This window comes from Podarcis gaigeae, assembly GCF_964106915.1.
Source record: "Podarcis gaigeae genome assembly, chromosome: 2".
NCBI classification, from domain to species: Eukaryota; Metazoa; Chordata; class Lepidosauria; order Squamata; family Lacertidae; genus Podarcis; species Podarcis gaigeae.
This window is the reverse complement of record NC_139679.1, coordinates 49079751-49100437: the sequence shown is the minus strand read 5'-3', so window position 1 is coordinate 49100437 and position 20687 is coordinate 49079751. Positions and strand designations below refer to the sequence as shown.

At 38.7% G+C, this 20687-nt stretch overlaps 1 protein-coding gene across 21 annotated transcripts in view; it reads right to left on the bottom strand.

Annotated features, from left to right (window-relative positions):
* The window catches only part of TENM2 (teneurin transmembrane protein 2), a 712099-nt gene that overhangs the window by 233949 nt on the left and 457463 nt on the right, over positions 1-20687 (bottom strand). The gene's annotated exons all lie outside the window — the stretch shown is intronic.

Here is a 20687-nt window from a genome sequence, read left to right as displayed (position 1 = left end):
ATTATGCTGATAATTTTTTTTATTATTTCAACAAGCTGGTTGGTTGGTTTTAAAATAGAAGCATTTAGCTACTTTGCTTATTTGGATAACAAAACAAGAAATAAATCTAACTATCATAATGGAGGAGGTTAAGGAAAAACTCTTAACAGCCAACAATACACACAGAGATTAACTTTAAAAGGCTCAGGTTCCCCCCCCCCCCATTGAACTCTCTTCCATTTATTCCACATGAATCCTTCACAGATTAGATTTTTTAAAAAAGTTAAAGCCATTTAGAAAAAAGTAAAAATAACGCCGCTTCAGTGTATTTCCAGCTAAGCAGCATAAACAATAGAAAGTAGTAACAGTAGTATTCAGCTAAGCCAGGACTATGTTCTCCAGGAATAGTGAATAACTCATCTTTAAATTATAATTTTCTGCATTCTATGACTTCCTTCCTATCCATTGCCACAATATTCTTTTATGGAAATAAGATTTATTTATTTGCTGGCAGTAGCATTCCATTACTTTTGTCAAAACTGTTTTCATGTGTTCAGTCATCTCTGCATTCTTATAAACTAACTAGATAAGCAATTAACGTTCACCAGCATTTTAGGCTGGCGTGGGAGGGAAAAAACCCTTCATCCCACTGTTGCTAACATAACCTCTGGAGGCGTACGCTAGTGCAAAATGACTGCATCTCTGTGTCGGGGGAGATAAGAGAAGTGACACAGATTAAAACAAATTGTTGATCCACACCAGAGAGGAGCTCGGCAAACAATAGAAGTAAAAGCATAAATGTCAATTTGGGATGATAAAGGATACAATCTAAATGTAATACGAGAGGCCTCCAGATAAAAGCAAGAAATAGAAATTACACATTACTGAAATAGCACAATGTAATAAGTGCTTGCATGCACAAACATATAGACACACATATGCATGAATATGCACACAGAGAAGTCCACACAACAAGGCTAATTGCTCGGTAACGTAGATTAAAGGCTAGCACCATTATGTCGACAAAACCTTTTAAAAATTTGGTATGTAGATCACAATGCAAAGCCTTGCTTGCACTCTGGGCACATTTGTCATAATTTTCAATGGCTCTCATGTTTCCTGTCCCAATTTCCCACCCCTCTTTCTGCTTCCTCTGCATTAGCATCTCAGAGTAATTGCCCATGGGGGAGATGTCTCCAATACTCATGCATCCTTCCTGACAGAGGAGCATTGCCAAATGCTTGCTCTTTATCCAGTGGAGAAACTCTGAACAACAGCACTTCAACAAGGTCAATCTTGTGTTGTTTTTAATGAATGGGCCTCATCCTGAGTGGGCCTTATCCTTCTTCCTCTATCCCATCCAAAGCACGTCCAGAAATATTAAAGCTGTTTGCCTGACGAGACAATGTTTTAATACTGGTATAAACTCTACTAGGTTTTATGGGGACAAAAAACAAAGAGCAGCCCAATGTGCAGGCTTCAAAATTCTATCTTCTATTATTTAAACGTTACAAAAATAAAGAAAACAAAGAATTAGAAATGCAAACCATAACACACCACAACACCAAAGTAGAGTTCAGCTCTAAAGGAATAATAAAGTACTGACTCATACAAAAATTCCCTTTATTAATAAAAAATATATGAACTTAACTGAAAGTGCAGAGAGACAGGGCCAATGTTCAGTTCCTGGTCCCTTTCCTGTATATGTGAAACGAATTGAGCACACCTTCCTGGAATAGCTTCATCAGGATCAGCACCCAGCTAGCCATTTCCCCTTCTGTGGAGCTTGTCAGATCTTCCACAAACCAGAGCTAACAAATATAATGCAATCTTTCTAAGGTTTCCTTGGACTCACCTTCTAATATCTCAAAACCAAACCAGCTGTTTGGAGCTCTTCCTTTTTACCAGAGTACACACATTGTTGAATTATAATACTTGCCGTTTGTGAGCTGGTATTATAGATGTTTTAAAAGAGCTTCAAGCAACTGACCTTCCCAACAATTTCCTTCAGTTTTCCCTTAAGATCTGAGCATTTTTAGGAGGATGGATCTTTCTCCATCTCCTAATAACTTGAGATGCACTTTCCCCATTGAATATATGAAACTGAATCCAGAAGCAAGTGACAAATTCGCTACTAGTAAAACCAAATGCTAAAAGCAAAGTTAGCAAAGAGAAAGTCACTTCTGTTGTGTTCATTGTAATATTTAGTGCACTGGGCATATAAGGAGGTACCAGTCCACCAGCTTTCAAGTGATTTTGTAGTGCATTCCTCTGCCATGAAGTAAATTGACTTATTTTGGGTGAAGAGACAAGAAAATTTTAAGTCTTTTGAGGTGACTAAAATGAATGTTAATTAGAGTAGAAGTATACTGAGCTTGTTGTTTTTTTACCTAAACAATTAGCATCAGCAGGAATTGCCCAGCTAATATATATTCTATTAAAAGGGAAGATGTGAAAACACCTGTAGAATCAGGAAATGAATGTAGGCCTCCAATAAGATTCCACACTCCCTGTTTCATGCTTTAATAAATAACATGGTTCTTGCTAACTTAAGCCAAACAAAGGAGTAAGTTACCATCAAATGAATTACTGCGTATCATAGGCACACACAGTCATCTTCAAAAGAGGAGCAACAGACAACTCTGCCCTTTGAATGCTGAAGCAGGCAAGCAAAGTACTAGAAATCAGGAAACTGGTGACAGGAACCGTGTTGGATCTGATCTAAAGGACTGGTGATTTTTGCTGACCCACTGACAAAAGCTGTTGTCTGGAACAGTGGGTGTAGGTGACTGACTCATTCATCCAGTCTGAATTTCTTTCAGCATGTCTTTCTGTACCAGCTTGCTGAACAATGTAAAATAAAGTTTTTTAAAAGTCATCAGTAACTCAAACCAAATCTAAGCACTTCATTTTTCCAGATGCACTGTAGATACAACAGGCAAAAGTTCGCAACAGAAGAATAAGAACAGACTAGCATGTCTGAAAGCAGATTTGGCAGCAGAGATCCCCGCAGAGAGAAAGCCCTGATTGTGGTGTTCATCTGACAAGAGAGCCTACTCTGTGCTCCAGCAAGAGCTGGCTATGTGGTTTCTTGCACTATGAAGGAATACTGGAAAATTTTGTTGTTGTATATTGTTATAAGCCATGCTTTTGCCAGTGCTTGAAGTATTATTAGTAGCAGAGCTCACTGTTGGAACACATTCAGTATGCAATGTTTCAGGGTAGGCTAACTTAGGGTTGCCATGCATCCGGAATTTCCCAGACATACCCAGAATATTGCAGTCGGAAGCAGTGCCCGGGCAGAAATTGGCTAAAAGTCCATGAAAATCCGGATGTATGGCAACCCATGTTGGCAGTGTCATTTTTTTGCAAAATATTTTTTGTCAGAAAAGTGTCCAGGTTTTCACTGTTTGAAATATGGCAACCCTAGCTAACGATTCTCAAAAGAGTCCAGTAGTCCAGCCTAGCCCAAGAAGAGAGAAGCTGCTCCAGAGATACTGGGAAGGCCTGCAAGACTGTTAACTTTCAGTCTATTTTGACTATTTGCTGAGATCAAAATATTAGGGGACTTTTTTTGAGACAATGGAGAAAAGTAGGGCCAGCCCTATTATTAGATGGAGCAAGATAACAGATACTGAGGGGCATGGGGAGAAAGTGGTGGTGAGAACAGAATGTGTCATATGTTCTGCCCTGAACTCCCTAGCCTGGTGCCCTTATGTGATACAAAGGAAGTTGCCCATTTGCTGGTTTTTTTGTGGGGGTATATTGTTTATGGAATATATATTTTATAAGTTATCAATAACTACTATAGTCTCAAAAGAGGCTATGTTCACAGATCAGTAGTTCATCAGTGGCAACACCAGGGGGCAAAGGGTAGAACAGAAGGGGGAAAGTATATTTCGGGGTGGCTCAGTAGTGTTCCATATGCTAAGATCTCTGAATGAAAAATAACAGTATATGTTAATGACAGGAGTCCAACAATGGGAGTGGGAGGAGGGCAAGCTCTTTGTTTGGAGATGCTTGCTGTCCTTGGGTACCACCCATGTAGTTCATTGCTAGGGTGGGGGTGGGGGTATTTCAATAGGAAACAGGCGAGAAAATGAGCCCCACTACCAGATGATGGCAATGATCACCTTTTGAGGAAAGAGGGTGTAGCAATAATTATAAGCGAAATGGAGTGGGGGTGGGGGACACACAGAAGAAATAGAAACTTTATGCCCTACTACACAGTCATAGGAGCAGAAAAGGAGGCTCCTGATGAAATCTTTGTATTCTTTAAGGCGACTAAGCTGTGAAAGTAGCGGGGAACCCCCACAGCAGTTATTTTTGGGTGCACAATGGGCTTGGGGAGGGAAGGGAAGAGAAACTGGAAGTCCTGCAAGAGGGTGGACATCACTGAATGTCACCATATAAATTTATTACCTGAACACATAATTCTACATTAAATTCCTGGATACCTTAACTGTTTTATATTGAGCATTAGTAATTTCTCCAACAGGGAAGATCAGTGTAAATTCTTTACAACAAATCAAAAGGCTAGTTAAAACGCAGGAGAATTTCTTATAAAGCAAATGAGAATAGTGTCTGCACATTTTTACTTAGATCTGAGGTTCCATAAAAGTTACTTTTTTGTTTTCTTGAAAGCTGTGGATCTGGGCATTATGGTGGGCCAGAGCAGGGAAGGGCAATTAACTGCCTCTGTGAGGATGCCCATTAACTGTGTTTTTGCTGGCATAGTCTCTGATTAATTGTTCTTGGTGTCACCTGTTTTCACACCATTTGGGATTTTCTTTGTTGTGAGTTCCTGGCTTAATATCTATATAGGATTGGCCTGTGAGTTAATATGGTGTTTTGATAATGTCTTTTCTTTCAAGGTTTGTAGATTTTCAGTGTAATCCTAACATGAGCTGTGCTAGCACACTACTAATTAAGAATGGTATGCATAATAGATAATCAATAATAAAAAGCACCTCTCAAATGGGCAGAGAGAAATTTCTACCTGGGCACTGAAAACTCACCAGATATCTCTGATAACAGAAATGCAAAGAAAGTTATTATTTTATGTAGCACAAATGAGCCACAGTTAACCTATAGAAAGGGGGAAAGGGGTCATCTTATTATCCATTTTAAAAAAAGGTGCTATAATGTCCTTTGACAGAGCACAATTCAAAAAACTACCTTCCATTTCTGTACTTTGACATTTTCTGAATTCTAAAAAATGAAGTCATTAATGTTAACGATAGGCTTAAAGCTTCAGTTAAACAAATATTTTTAAAAGGGTAAAACCAGATTGAAAGGAAACTTGCCTGTTTTAGCACTCTGAAGTTTGAAAGCTAAATCTGTTCTCAGTAATGCATAGTCCATAGAATATTTAGGTTGACAGGGAGGCTACATTTTAAAAGGAGAAATTTAAAATATAATAAATTAGTGGTACTGCTAGAAAATTTTGTAAAAGAATCTTAGAGCTGGAAGGGACCCAAGGGTAATCTAGTCCAACCCCCTGCAATGCAGGAATCTCAACTAAAGCATCTGTGACAGATAACCATCCAAACTCTGCTTAAAAACCTCCAAGGAAGGAGAGTCTACAATATCCCAAGGGAGACTGTTCCACTGTCAAACAGCTCTTAGTGTCAGAAAGTTTTTACACACGTCTAGTCGGAATCTCCTTTCTTGTAACTTGAAGCCATTGGTTTGTGTCCTACCTTCCAAAGCAGGAGAAAACAAGGGCTATCCTCCATGTGATAGCCTTTCAGATATTTGAAGATGGCTAATTGTGTGAAAACACAATTTAGACAACCTGGAACCTTAAACCTTTTGATAAAACACTATATGAATATATTGCTGAAAGCACTAAACCATTATCATCTAAGGGGTACGTTTAATACTGGAACTACAGCTAGATCTGGAACTACTGTATGATTTATACATAATCATACGTACGTTTCTTCTCTGCCTCAGGACAACAGAGAAGAGCAGTGGTAGTTTCTCTAGTAGCAGTAACTATATAGAACTAAAGTACTTTACTGCTGATGTTACTGCTGCAATAAACCACTGATAATAATACATTATGTTTGTGTAGTGCTTTCAAATGTTTGAAGTGCTTCACCAGTATTATCTAGTTGTAATCCTTGAAACAATCCTGTAAGATAAATCAGTATTATCTCCATATAACAGATGGAGCATCTGAAGCTGAGAGAGTGTGACTTAGAATAATAGGATTGTAGAGTTGGGACTACAAGGGTCATCTAGTCCAACCCCTGCAATGGAGGAATCTTTTGCCCAATGTGTGGCTCAAACACACAACCCTGAGATTAATAGTCTTATGCTCTACCAACTGAGCCATCTCAGGCTACCTAGAAAGTGCATGGCAGAGGTGAAACTTCTGAATTTATAGCTCATTCTCTTAGACACTGTGCTATACCAACTCTCATACTGCCAGGGCCACCATACACCAGTTTACACACTGCTGTCCGAAAAGGTAGGTAAACCTGTTAGGTAGGTCATTAAGGAAAGCAGAAGCTGAAAGAAAATGGGTTGTCTAAAACAATTATGTGAATTCACTGGTCTGAACTGAGAATTTACCAGCTCATTCTCTTAAACATTGTGCTTCACCATTTACCATTGGACCATATGAATGGCCAGGTTTGCACAAAACGCTAAAATATTATTTAGCATTACCAGCCTAAATTGAAATAAGCCTGAGTGAAGCCTCAGATTCACCTGGTCTCCTCTGCTTCCCTCTCCTCTCCTCCTGTGTTCTAGGAGAAGGATTTCACCACCATTTCACAGAATCTCCGCTTGAAATTCCATTCCAGTTTAAAACCTACTCTGTCCAATTTTTAAAAATCAAAAGTCAAACCATGGCTTATGAATCTGGCTTGTTTAAAAGTATAGAACTTCTTATATGAAGTTCAGTGGTTAGGCAGTAAAACGGTTCAAAACACAGTTCAAGTGTTAAATCACAGTACTGTGGTGTGCAATTGAGTTTTACTTATAAGAATAAGCTTACCCACTGACACCTCTCTGGACACGCTGACAGTTTCTGTGAGAAAGCTTGGGACCTGAATACATTAGATGCTCACTCCTGCAGTGCTGGCAGGTGTGGGATACGTCAAATAAATTTATTACATTCTGTGTTAATAATGAAAATTATGGAAAAGCTAGATGAAAGTGCTCTACATCCAGCTAATTTGAAGCTACCTTAGGAGACAATAACAAGCTTCTAACAGTTTTTTATTTTTCTAAAAAAAAAAAAAATACACTAATTATGCTTAATGTTCCCTGTCGCATTAGCTTTCATGGTAATTATATTTCAAAACTTTTGCAATTAGGGTGCAGTTAATATTGTGGAATATTGCAATTATTTTTCATTGTGACACCTCTATTGAAAACTGGTGGCATAATGATCACATTGTTCAACTAAATCAGAACTGTAGAAATATGGCAAATGAACCAATTACAGATTATTATTTCTAATTACAGATAATGCCATTTTCCATGCCTTTGTCCAAAAGAATTTCTCAAAAAATGCACGTGCCCACAAATGAGCACACACACTCTCTCTCTTCTGGTCACAATCCAAAGCAGCACATGCACATGTTCCATATCATACCAATCCCACCCCCTTTAAAAACAGTGACTAAGGGATTTTCTATGAAGATTGTTTTATGGGAAAGCTGAGCAAAAAAGATGATGTATGTACTAACTGCATGAGAACAAACTGCCTTTTGAACTCAGTAACATTCATTTGCCTTTTTATTTATACTAATGTTAGTATACACTTTTCAGCCTTGCAAGGTAAAAGATATAGACCAGTTCAAATAAAAAAAAAATAGAAGTACCCATTAATGAACACCAGAAAACAAGCATCACTTAAATAGCCGTTCGGATCTTTGCGGGGAAGTGATGTGATCTGATAATAAAGTGCCTCCAGACCTTTGAAGCCCCATTCTCAAACTGTGAAAGTGGGGAGGCACTTCAGCACATTTGGGGTGGACTGAAGAAATCCTTAAGGATTGGGGGGGGCACTTCTGGGAGCAGGGGATTTAAATATTTAGCAGTGAAAGATTCCACAGCAAAAGCTTCCTTTTTGGTTAAGCATTTCCCTCTTTATGAAATGATTTTGCCAGTGATGGAAAGGATGAGAGAAACTATCCTCCATCCTGGGGCCATTTTTGCTCCACAGTGCATTTGAGGAAGTCCCATTTTGTCATAAATCCCATTAAGTAAGATCCGAGTATCATTTAGGTCAGTCCTTTTATTCAATGATCTCCTGCTCTGTATATTCACAAGTCATTTGCTTGCACATGCTTAGTGAAATAGGAGTAACAACCTACCCTTCAACCTGGTTAAACTGGGGTCTGTGCCAATCAGAACATATGCTCCTATGTAACACTGTTCTAATAAATTCCCGAAAATAGCAATGAAACTTGTAGAATAATTGTGTCTTGTCTGCTTTCAAAACTGATGATAAATCCATCAAATATTTTCCTTACGATGCTGTTTATTTGAAAGACAAATATTGCCCCCTTTCTCAAGTCACTCATGGCGTCCTTAACTATGATCAGTAGCATTTTAGATATTATCTAACTATTTATCTATGTATGCTATTAATATAATTTTACTTTTATAATAACTGTGAAATCATTCAAAAAACCAATCTTAATGAAGCAATTATCAGTTTTAAAATGCAGGTCAAACAGTCTAGGGGGAAAATAAATACCGGGAAGAAACCTAGCCTATATAATATACCAAGACCAAAAAAACCGCAAAACATGCATGTCAAATTAGAGGCCACAAACCCTGGGGACATACTATGCAGCAATACAGAGTAGAAGGAAGGAAGTTCTAAGCCAGGCGTAGGCAACCTAAGGCCCATGGGCCACACGTGGCCCACCGGGGTCGTCTAACCAGCCCACGAGCTGCCCTGAACCGAGCTGCCCACTTGGCGAGTCCCCGCTGCTGCGCTAAATTGGCGCAGCGTGGCGTGGGGACTCGCTTTTGTGGTGCCAGAAATCGTGTCTGTGCAGGCTCAGACACCGGAAATCGCAGCCGCACACGCAATCCGGCCCACGGAGGGATCTCCGCTGGAGTGAACCGGCCCAGGCAAGGTAAACCTTGCTGACCCCTGCTCTAAGCAGTGACTTGTGCAGATACCCAACGATGGCAGCTTAATCTTAATCAGGCAATTCTGTTTTGTTTCTGGATTGGGAGTAACTGCATGATCCATTCACATTCAACAGAGGACCTTTCTTATGTTCTGCCAGTCCGGGGAATTTCGTTAAGGGGATCCAGGGTGGAGGTGCTTCCGTTTAGATTCCCAGGTGGGGGCTGATGGGCCATAGCTCCACTCAGGCATAATCTCAGACACTATAAAATGTAAGAGTGAATGGATTTTTATTTAAACAACGTAGTTTATGAAACACCTCTTATAATTTTAATTATGTTGTCCTCATTCACACTGAATATCTTTAAAAGAAGTTATACTATTTGAATTTAAAAAGTATCAGTCTCACAGACAGCTTGTGAAAAATATCTGTTACAGAAAGAACACAATAGGAAAGCTATTCAGTTGTAAATTAGTATTTTTACAAACATCTGAATGTTCCATGGCCTTAATTTGCTAACTTAAATATCTAAGTATGTGAAAAGGAGAAAAGTGAAACTATGCATTTACTAAGTTTTTGACACTTATTAAAATACAAATATGATGCATCCTCTATGTTCTTTCTTTGATTTCAGAAAGCTCAAAATGCTTTTTATTTTTCCAAAGGTTTCATTTAATTCCTTGACTTGTTTTCTCCTTCTCTTTCATGTATGTATCTGATGACTCTCTGCAACACTTCTAACAAGGGCATTATCAAATTCTGTTTTAATTCATAGGACATGATGCAGCCTTATTGATTTCAAGGAAAGAGACTCAAAGATTCACCTAAGTCCTCCACTCAAAACAGTCAACAAAGACTCAGTTGTGTTTAATTTTGCTCCAGACACTGTCCTATATTAGCACATTAGCCATCAACCATGGAGTATGTGTATATACAATGTAAGTGTCACCTAGAGTGACCATATAACCACAGTTGAATGTGCAATCCCAAGTAAGCCCAACTGACTCAATGAAACTTACTTCTGAGTAAGTATCAGAATATTACCAAACAAGAATATTCCAAAACAAGAAGGAATTATGGGTTTTCTCCCCCTACTTGGAGCATGGAAGAAAACAATGAGTGAATAACTGGTTGAAATGTCGTGCCATATCAGCTATGCAGCTAATGAGATGACTGGTCCCTACCTACTACTATAACATAAATTGTATTATATTATAAAAATAGGCACAGAAGAGACAAGAGGAAGGTGAGGAAATGATGACAGGGATAAATAGGGAAATGGTGTATTTTAGTTACATCATTAGATTTAGTCACAAGTAAGGTAACTTTTGGTAGGGACGCAGGTGGCGCTGTGGGTTAAAGCCTCAGCGCCTAGGCCTTGCCAATCGAAAGGTCGGCGGTTCGAATCCCTGCAGCGGGGTGCGCTCCCGCTGCTCGGTCCCAGCGCCTGCCAACCTAGCAGTTCGAAAGCACCTCCGGGTGCAAGTAGATAAATAGGGACCGCTTACCAGCGGGAAGGTAAACGGCGTTTCCGTGTGCGGCTCTGGCTTGCCAGAGCAGCGATGTCACGCTGGCCACATGACCCGGAAGTGTCTCCGGACAGCGCTGGCCCCTGGCCTCTTAAGTGAGATGGGCGCACAACCCCAGAGTCTGTCAAGACTGGCCCGTACGGGCAGGGGTATCTTTACCTTTACCTTTAAGGTAACTTTTGAGGTGAGATCCCAAGAAAGATGCTTCAAGCCATTCTGGGAGGCAGTAAATGAGAAAGGACATACTGTTTTGAGGATCAAGGAAACCTAGATAAGCAAAGGTCACAGACAGGAAGAGAGATATAACTAAATATATAGCGGTGATGGACTTTTAAAGGAAATGACAAGAAGCTTGTGATGGATCTGGAAGATGAGAGGAAGCCCTTATAGGAATTTAAGGGGAATATCATGTGGTTAGAGCAGTGTTTCCCAACCTTGTGCCTCCAGATGTTTTTGGCCTACAACTCCCATCATCCCTGACCACTGGTCTTGCTAGCTAGGGATGATGGGAGTTGTAGGCCAAAAACATCTGGAGGCACAAGGTTGGGAAACACTGGGTTAGAGCAACCAGAGGGGAGTAATTCTGGCAGCAAAGGGCTGGATAGACAAGTGAGTACTAAGGCAAGATAGCAACACCGAGCACAATAAAACTACTAATAGTCAAGGCAAGAGATGACCAGAGTGTGGGACAAAGTTTTTGCCAAAGTAACAGGTAGGAAAGGGTATGCAAAGGGAAATGTTACATAATTTTGTGATGGAGTGAAGACTCAAAAAGAAATGAAATCTACACATGAAGCTACAGAATCTACATGTGAACGTATAGAATAGCCTTGCTGGATCAGACCAAAGGCCTATTTATTCCAGCATTGTGTCCTCACTGCAGCCAACCAGTTACCTATGGGAAGTCAATAACACAATAACACTCTTCTGTATATGACCCCCATCAACAGGTATTCAGAGACGTAAGTCCTCTTATTCTGGAGGCTATATGCTATTGATGGTCTTATCCTCCATGTATCTATCTAATCCCCTTTTAAAGCTGACCAAAATGGTGACTATTTGCATATAGATTATACCTTTAAAGAACATCTGAAGCTCATTTCCCCCCTCAAAGAATTCTGGACACTATGGTTTGTTGAGTATTGATGGGAATTGAAACTCTTGTGAGGGGTAAACTGCAATGCCCAGAATTCTTTGAGGTGAAAAATGTGCTTTGAATGTGCTTTAAAGGTATAGTGTGTGCAGAGTCTCACCAATCTTGTGGTACCAAATTCCATAGTTTAACTGTGCCTGGTCAAAATGAATATGCTTTATTTATTTATCTGAAACATGTATAGCCTAACAACAGTTTGAGGCATCCAACAACACATCTGTTAAAACAAATTAAATCATAAAAATTCAATTAATGGCACTTAAGCAGCATAAAACAGTAAACTATAACAATCTACAAAAAAGGCAGCAGAAAACAAAATACTGAGCACAACTCAGTATAAAACCATCCATAGAGCAAAGCCCCTCCCCACTATTACTATTCAGAATATTTTCTCCATCAAACAGAATTATGCAAAGCATGCACATACTTTGGCTATTAGATTAAACAAAGCTGCAGTTCTAAAGTTGTCTAGCCCTAGCAATGCCATGACACCTCAACTCCAGTATCCCCCTTCCTTTCTTGCCCAGTCACAAGCAACCTCTCCAATATACAGTACTATGTGACGTTTGCCTCTTGTCTGCCAGGAACCAAAGAAGGAGATCCTTTTGCTTCTCTGGTCCTCACAAAGGGCAAATGCTAAACATCCATTTCCTCTGAAGGGCAGACATTCCACACCTCCCTTTTCTGCCTTTTGATGTGACATTCTTTGTCTTCCCCCAGTTATCATCCTTATCTCACTCTTTCCCTTATGTTAATGCTTTTTCCATGCATGAAACCTTAAAGGAGAATTAAAGGTGACCTGCTAATAGTTCTATACCCTTCATGAATCTGAATTTCATGTGTCCATTTTTTGGAGAGCTAACATCGTGATAATTGATTTAAGGAAATGTATCTTAGCCTCACAAAAAAGAGTATGTATGGGTGCCTAGGTGCATGCTTTTAGCTACACAATCTCAACCAGCTATTAAAACCAAATATAGCCAAAGAGCTTTCAACGTTTCAAGAGGACAGGGGCAAGACAAACTTCTCAGAAGAGAGTTATGCACCTTTAAAAGAAGATCCCTTCTCTAATAACCAATTTGTTGGTATATGATAATTCTTGGAAGCCAAGATACAAGTTTGGGGCCAGTACTCTTTGGTGAGACAACTCCAGTAGAGATTTAAAGTCACTAAATGTGCAGCAAAGTGTGGAAATATAGGTGGCTAGACCTTTAAAATATGTCCTTCCAAATGAGTTCCAAAATTTCCCTCTTCCTCCACCATAGGAAAAGACCACACTTTTGGTAAGTTCAAAATAGTGGTTTACTTACCCGCTCTTCAAATGTCTGATTCATGTTCTTTTTCCTCAGAAAAGGTGTACAGGCAGTAAACCTTAGCTTGGTTACAAAGTGGTAAAAGCTCCTAGATTATTGGTATAGGAACTCAAGAGTGGCTTGTGAGAGTCATGCAGCTGAGCTGGTACAATTAGCTCAAACATTTTCACATGCTGAATTTCTCAGGTGGCAGGGGACAAAAGTCTTGATTACTAATTTCCTTCCAAGGTAAGGGATGTGACATAGCTAAGCCTGGCAGGACATAGTCTATAGTCTTAACCCTTTCATGCATTAATTAGACTTAAGCATGATGGTTATATGAGTGTGGTTATCCCACACAATTGGACCCAGAAGCAAGCAGAAGCTACTTTATAGGCAATCAACTATCATATAGGCAAATGCACACAGCAACACAAACACTGAACCTCATGGATGTTCCAAAGGTAGAAAAGAAATATATTATACAATGGATACCTCCCTCCATAAAATATGCTTTTGGATACAGCACCACAGTGTGTATATTTGTGTGTGTGTGTGTGTGTTTGAGAATGAGTAACTGATTCAATCATTGCAATATCATGTTATTAAAGGTAAAGGTAAAGGTACCCCTGCCCGTACGGGCCAGTCTTGCCAGACTCTAGGGTTGTGTGCTCATCTCACTCTATAGGCCGGGAGCCAGCGCTGTCCGCAGACACTTCCGGGTCACGTGGCCAGCATGACAAGCTGCATCTGGCAAGCCAGCGCAGCACACGGAACGCCGTTTACCTTCCTGCTAGTAAGCGGTCCCTATTTATCTACTTGCACCCGGAGGTGCTTTCGAACTGCTAAGTTGGCAGGCGCTGGGACCGAGCGACGGGAGCGCACCCCACCGCGGGGATTCGAACCGCCGACCTTTCAATCGGCAAGTCCTAGGCGCTGAGGCTTTAACCCACAGTGCCACCCGCGTCCCATGTTATTAGGTTATTGCAAACATCCCAAGGCTGAAATCTGGTTCACATATAATCCAAAATATCCAGTTTACTGGGGGGAAACCCTCAGAAATATAAGCTCTATGTAGAGAATATTCAACCTGGATTTGGGTGGGTGTGTAGAACACAGTGGAACCACACCCCCAGCTCAGATTTTCTCACCACCAGTTTCACAATATCATCACATAGCTTTGCTTATAATGCAGCTGCAGAGGGAAATGTGTATACCAACCCCCAGCTGCCACCTTCCCCTCCTTTTTGCCTTCTTTTTAATCCTCATGAAAAATTACCAAAATGTACCCCAATTTTACTGCCTGCAAATGGGATAGTGAAACTGGGGACCCATTTTGACTCTACCATTCAAAGCATCTTAAAACATACTATTTGTATAGCTTTACTTTGAAACAAGAAGCATTAAAAACTGTAATTTTGCACACAGAGAGACAACCCCAGGCATTCAGAATACTTAATAGTCTGAACATCGTTTCCTTGAAATGGAACACATGAAGTGTATTCCAAAATGGGCAATATATTTCCAGACTTCTAGAACTTTAAATTTGGCCCAAGGCACCCTAGTTATTACAAAAATCTTAAAACCAAACTTTTGGACATTGAATAGTCAAAATCTGAGATATGAAGTTCACTTCATAATAGAGCCAAGCACAGCTTCACAAGTCACACATGGAACAGAATCCTGTTCCATGGGGCTTCCATTGTGTCGTCCCACCCTTGAATTGTGTTCATATTGGGGCAAAATAGACTCCCAGTAGCAGCCAGAAACATATCTATACTTGCAGGATGCAAGCTTTATTAACTTTACAGAAAATGAGCAGGTATTTTTGTTATTGGATATACCTTTATACACAAAAGCAGAACATTAGTTCAGAAATACGTTTGAAGGTCCTTTATCACAGCACCTTATTTTCTCCATAGTCCTGAACATTTCTCTCACTTAAGTCTTTGGTGTGTTAATGCAGGTAGGTTGTCTTCCTTCCTATGATAAATGAACGAATACAACTATCAAACTACTAAAATAAAAACCTAATACTTTTAACACTTGTTCCAGAGTTGAAACAAAGATGCTTATGGCAAAATGTGACTAAATCCCAAGAGATCATCTCACTGAGGCCTAAAGGGCTTTGAACTCTAAGCGAAATCATAGAATCATAGATGTCTGAGCAAGGCACGTCTGATGGAGAAGCAGTGATCATTACAAAAGACGGAAATCTATGGCAATCTTCACTTACATTCTAAGAGCGGGGGATTGTTTCTGAACAGCCCTTTAGAATTTCTAAGGATCAGGCTTGAAATTAATATGAAAACCAATCAATTATGCATTAAAATGTGTGAAGAAAATTGAAAGCTAGGTCACCTTACACTGCAGACTGAAAGAGCCAAGGAAAGAAATAGGTAAACCCATGGAAATAAAATGTGTGCATGTGTATTTCTCTGTGTATGTATTTTTGTGGATCCTTCCTAAGCACTTTGTCTAAGCCGAGTACCATAAATTGCATGCCACAGCATAAATGCAAACGTTAGGACTTTAATTGCAAATCTAACTGACTGACAATGTCATTGGCTCATTTACAATAGGATATTGAGATGTGTTTGAAAAGGAACCAGGATCCGGCCCAACTGGAAAAGATTCCCTGCCCTCCTTTACAAAAAGTCTGCAAAGTCAATATGAAGCCATGATGACCATGGCATTTTTGTTGATTCCCACTGCTGAGCCCAGGCATGTGGTGTGGTTGACATCTTTTTCAATCTCACTGTCCATCTTGAACTATCACACATCCAAAGGCGTTCATTTGAACTATACCAGCGTGACCAGAAATCATCCATAACCATCTTGCATTACAGTTTGTCTTCCTTATGCATCATCTGTGTGGCCTTGTCTTCATGATACATTTCCAAAGGGCAAGAATAGTTTTCCAGTTTGGATGTAAGAGCGGAATATGATTTGCCAAAAACTAGTAACTACCGTAATTACTCTGGGAGCACAATGAGAGGGTGGTTTTTATTTAATTAAAATATCATGACTTGCATGGCTCTAGAAAGTCTATGCTGTAACATACAAGTACTCCGCTGACCAAATATAAATCAAAATAATGATTTAAGAAAAACCTGAATCATGCAAGGAAAAAAAGTCATGTCAGTGGGCTTTTGCACTTCAACCTAATAATGATTTAATTCTACATCTTGGGCATACGTGGCTTTTCTTTTCTTCCTTTGGACAAATTCTTCATGTTGGCAGTACTTCAGGATCTATTGACTTTGCATGAGCCCTGCATCCATCTGGATGGCAGCAGGGGGTCTGTGATGGTAAAGGCCCGGAACTCTTAAGCCAAAATATATTTCCAGGGATTTTATATTTATTTATTTTTTTAAAAAGAATTGACCAGCTCACTCTAGTTTGAAAAGTGCCAGGGGATCTTTAATGCCCTTACAACTGAGCCCACTTTAACACAGAAGAGAAGTTCCTCTAGCAATCTAGCAGCTACAGAAGTCAAGCTGGGATGGATACGCATGTCTAGGTTTCTTATCTACAGCTTAAACCAATGTCCTTCTGGCAAAGAGATGAAGGCGCTACCTATTGAGCTGCCCAAACCCTTTTATTTAGTCTGTTAAAATAACTCAAAGTCAATGTTTTTTTATTGCGCATAAGAAAAGAAAAGCTAAGGATTCAGGATTTTAGTTGTTGCAAATGTATTTTCTACCATGTAAGCTGAAAAATACACAATCCATTTTTTCCCATTTAGTAAGGGGTGATACTCAGCCATCTGCAGGAGACTCCATTCTGTATCTGTGGGATTCCATTTTTAATGATTTGTCATAGGGCTTTAAATTATACTGCTAGAAAAGAGATACCCATTTCTGTAAACCCAGATTGCAGAAGGTCATAAAACAGAATGTTTTAAGCTCTCTTAGAGGAGTATGGTATATGGAAACCACCAAGAGGGATGAAATAAAAACAAAACAAAACACAACAAAATAGGGCTCCTTTAGGGCAGTGTTAGTACTGTTAATTTTAAGATTATATAACCTTATACAATGTACTGTTCATAATACACCACTTCGGAAATAATTCAATACTGCTTGCTCCTCCACAATAATTTGCTTTATTTGTAATTCATTAGAACTTGCATTCATTTCTATATTACACACATAATGGCCATGTTTATAACCATAGTTAATTTTACTGGAATTACCACAGTTACTGTGAATGTAGAGACCACTCCTTCTTCATGCCTCCTTCAAGAAATCACTTTGTGCTATAAGTGCGGATCATGGTCTACTGCACTCATATAAACTGTGATTGGGGAGCCAAGAACAAATCCCCAGTTCAAAAGGAAACTAAGCCAGAGATTTTATCTTACTCCTCCTTCACTCTTCCCTTAACATCAAAAGCAATCTGTGCCTTCATGGTAAACCATTAACTGTGGTTTACCATGATAGGCAAATGCAGATAGTATTAATATGAATTGGATGACTGAATATAATTCAAACAAATACAATGTCCATGTGTCAAATGTTTTACTTATTTTTTGTGAATAAAATTATAGGGCTTTAGTGCAAGGCTGGTATTTGCTAAGGTGCGGCATTCAAAACCAAGGTAACAACAAAAGAGTAAGAACTGCTAGACAGTGGAACTGTCTCCCACCCTCTCTTTCCCTGGAGGTAGTTAAGCAGAAGTTGGATGGCCATCTGCTTTCGTTGAGATTCCTGTATTACAGGGGGTTGGACTAGATGACCCTTGGGTCCCTTCTAACTCTACAATAACTCTATTATTTTTCTCTTTCATCCGTATCACTTGCAACTCAAAGAGAGCCCTTGCTGCAAGTATGAAGAGCAGCCTTTTAATTTGTAACTCAATATATAGATAGGTGTCTCACTCACAAATGGGATTCTAGATTTGAGCATCAGTATCTATTCTTATTTTGTCCAAAACTGCAACTACCAGAATAATGTAATTGCAATAACATGTACAGATACACCATTGCATTTACTGCAGTTGGGCTACACAAAAAAATTATGAAAGAAATGAAAGAAAAAGTATTTAAAATCAATGTATTTTAACTGCAAAAAATTGCAATTGAGGACCAAAAATTGCAACTGAGTACCAAACTATATGTTAACTTAACTGCATGGTGAGCAATCTAATCCAGATATATATATAGGCCACCAGAACATGTTTCATCAGGACTACACATACCGGGAATAAAATACAACCCATCCTTCCCCTCCCCAGTCAAAAATTCCTATCAAAAATCACTTCATCTGCTATGCTGCAATTAGACAGAAACCAATGAATAATAAGAAATTCTACATATTATTAATTTCTACATATTTTTAATTATATTTTTTTCTGAAAGTTTTTTAAAAATAAATATATTACAGTAAGTTGGCATTGTATTTGAAGAAAGTGCATTTTTCTATTTAACTTTAATGCTAGTTTTGAGCAATTAAACGTCATTCTGCTGTAAAAAGGTTGAAATCATTTGCTGCGTGGTTATGCTAGTTATGATTGATGTCACTTCTGCAAATGATAAACCAATCACCTCAATGATGTAATGTCATTTTAAGAGTGCTGGAATCTAATTTCTCTCAAACTGTAAGCTCTGATGAGTTCTAATAAAGATTTATTGTAGATTAAAGACCTTCATAATATCAACAATAGATTGCTCATTTGATGAGAGATTTGATTATGTATTTTTTTAAGCATAGGAATTTTCCATGTATATGAAGAATGGTTAGCAGGAAAGGCACAGAGCAGTGTAATCAGATGACTATCTGCTCATCTTTGGAAAGACTCATAATAAACAGATCTAGGAATTAGTCTCTAATTGTGAGGGTTGACATAAACATAAGTATACATTTAAGTCAAGTCGCATAAATCGTTTGTCTAAGTGATACTTTATTAAAGGCAACACAAGGAACTTAGTACACTAGTTCAAACTCACACAATTATTTTAAACCTGCACCCAACAGCGCCTCTATTTGTTAAATCAGGACAAAAAAAACAGTACACATGCTAGATCTCACCTAACACCCTTGAATTTCAAAATCTAAGAATTCTCATCTACAAGAAGTACTAGATACATATTTTCCCTGCACCCCTCTTCATAATAATAATGAATCTTGGCTCTAGGATTTTTAAGGGTGGAAATACATGGGTCAACAGTTTGTTAATTTACAGCAGCATGAATTATTTTGATACTTTGAAAATCAGCCTGCAAACTGCATGCATTCTTACTAATTTATTCAGGTGCAATTACTGCTTTGCTCTTGTACATCTTGAAAAAAGAAAGACGACCCAATAATGCAAATGCATTAAATCATCCAAGCTACACCTACAGGTTCCAGGCTGCTACTGAATCAGAAAAGTCACAATCTAACGCCACTGAAAAAAGGAGGTATTTATCTTGCAGTGCTACACATTTCAGGAAAATGTAGCTGAAAAATAACCACTGCATATTTGCATTCAGGACTGATTATTGTTGAATTACCTGATTATCCTACTTTTAAAATGAGAAGCACATAACTAGAGCGTATGACCTATTTCATGCTCCATTCTAAAAAGGAAGGAAGTGTGAAAGTAAAAATGCCAGAAGAAACACAAAGCAGCATGGCGCTTTTAATGATTTTTGAAATACTTTAAAGGTTTGGTTGCAAGACGTGCTATAATACCAGCAGGTGAATGAGCAAAGTGAATTCAGACCCCCTTCAAATAGACTGGCTTAAACGTTTAGGGCAACGTCAGCCACCCTGAGTCTAATCAAGGAGAAAGGTGGGGTGTAAATGAATGTTTAATAATATAATGTTTAAACCTATTTTGCTGTCTATTTGTGTTAGTTAATTTAAGGACTGTGTACTTTTCACTAATTTTGAAGTGGTTTATAATAAAATCAAAATACATAAATATACAAGGAACATGATTTCAGATGTTTAATTTGAATGCAGTAAATGCTAAATATATAATATCCATATCTGTATAACTAAAATTGGAGAAGACAACTACTAGAGAATATTATACAAATTTCTTATCACAACACCTCATAATGGTGAAACTTTAAACTTCCATGTAACCATGCTTAGAATAACAATTTAAGGTGGCAACCTTAATCATGAATGGTGGCTATCTTTTTTCATTAACAAAATATTGACGCTTTTTCATAATACAGCACCATAAAAAAACATACTAATCTAAATGAAAACAAAAAGAGAAAAGAGAAAAGAAATGCAAAGATTTTAACCCTTCTCTCACACAGAAAGGGGTGGACCTTCCCAGCTCACACTTGCAAGCTTCCCTTTGTTCTCCCACACATCCCTGCCTCTCACACGGGGGTCCATGATTCACCAATCATGAATGGTGGACATCTTAAGAGAATTGTGATCTCTTATGCTTCCTTCTCAAGAGAAATGACAGCAGATTCCAACTCAAGTTCATTCCTCCAGTTTTACAGCTCATAAATGCTGAGAATACTGTTCACTCTAATGTGTTAAAGCAAAAACTCAAGTAAAAAGTTTTATTTTATTTACTAGTTCTGGATTAACACATCCATTAAGCATTGTGACATATTAATAGCATATAATAAGCAGACATGTTACACTACTTTAAAATGGTACTATAATAGAAA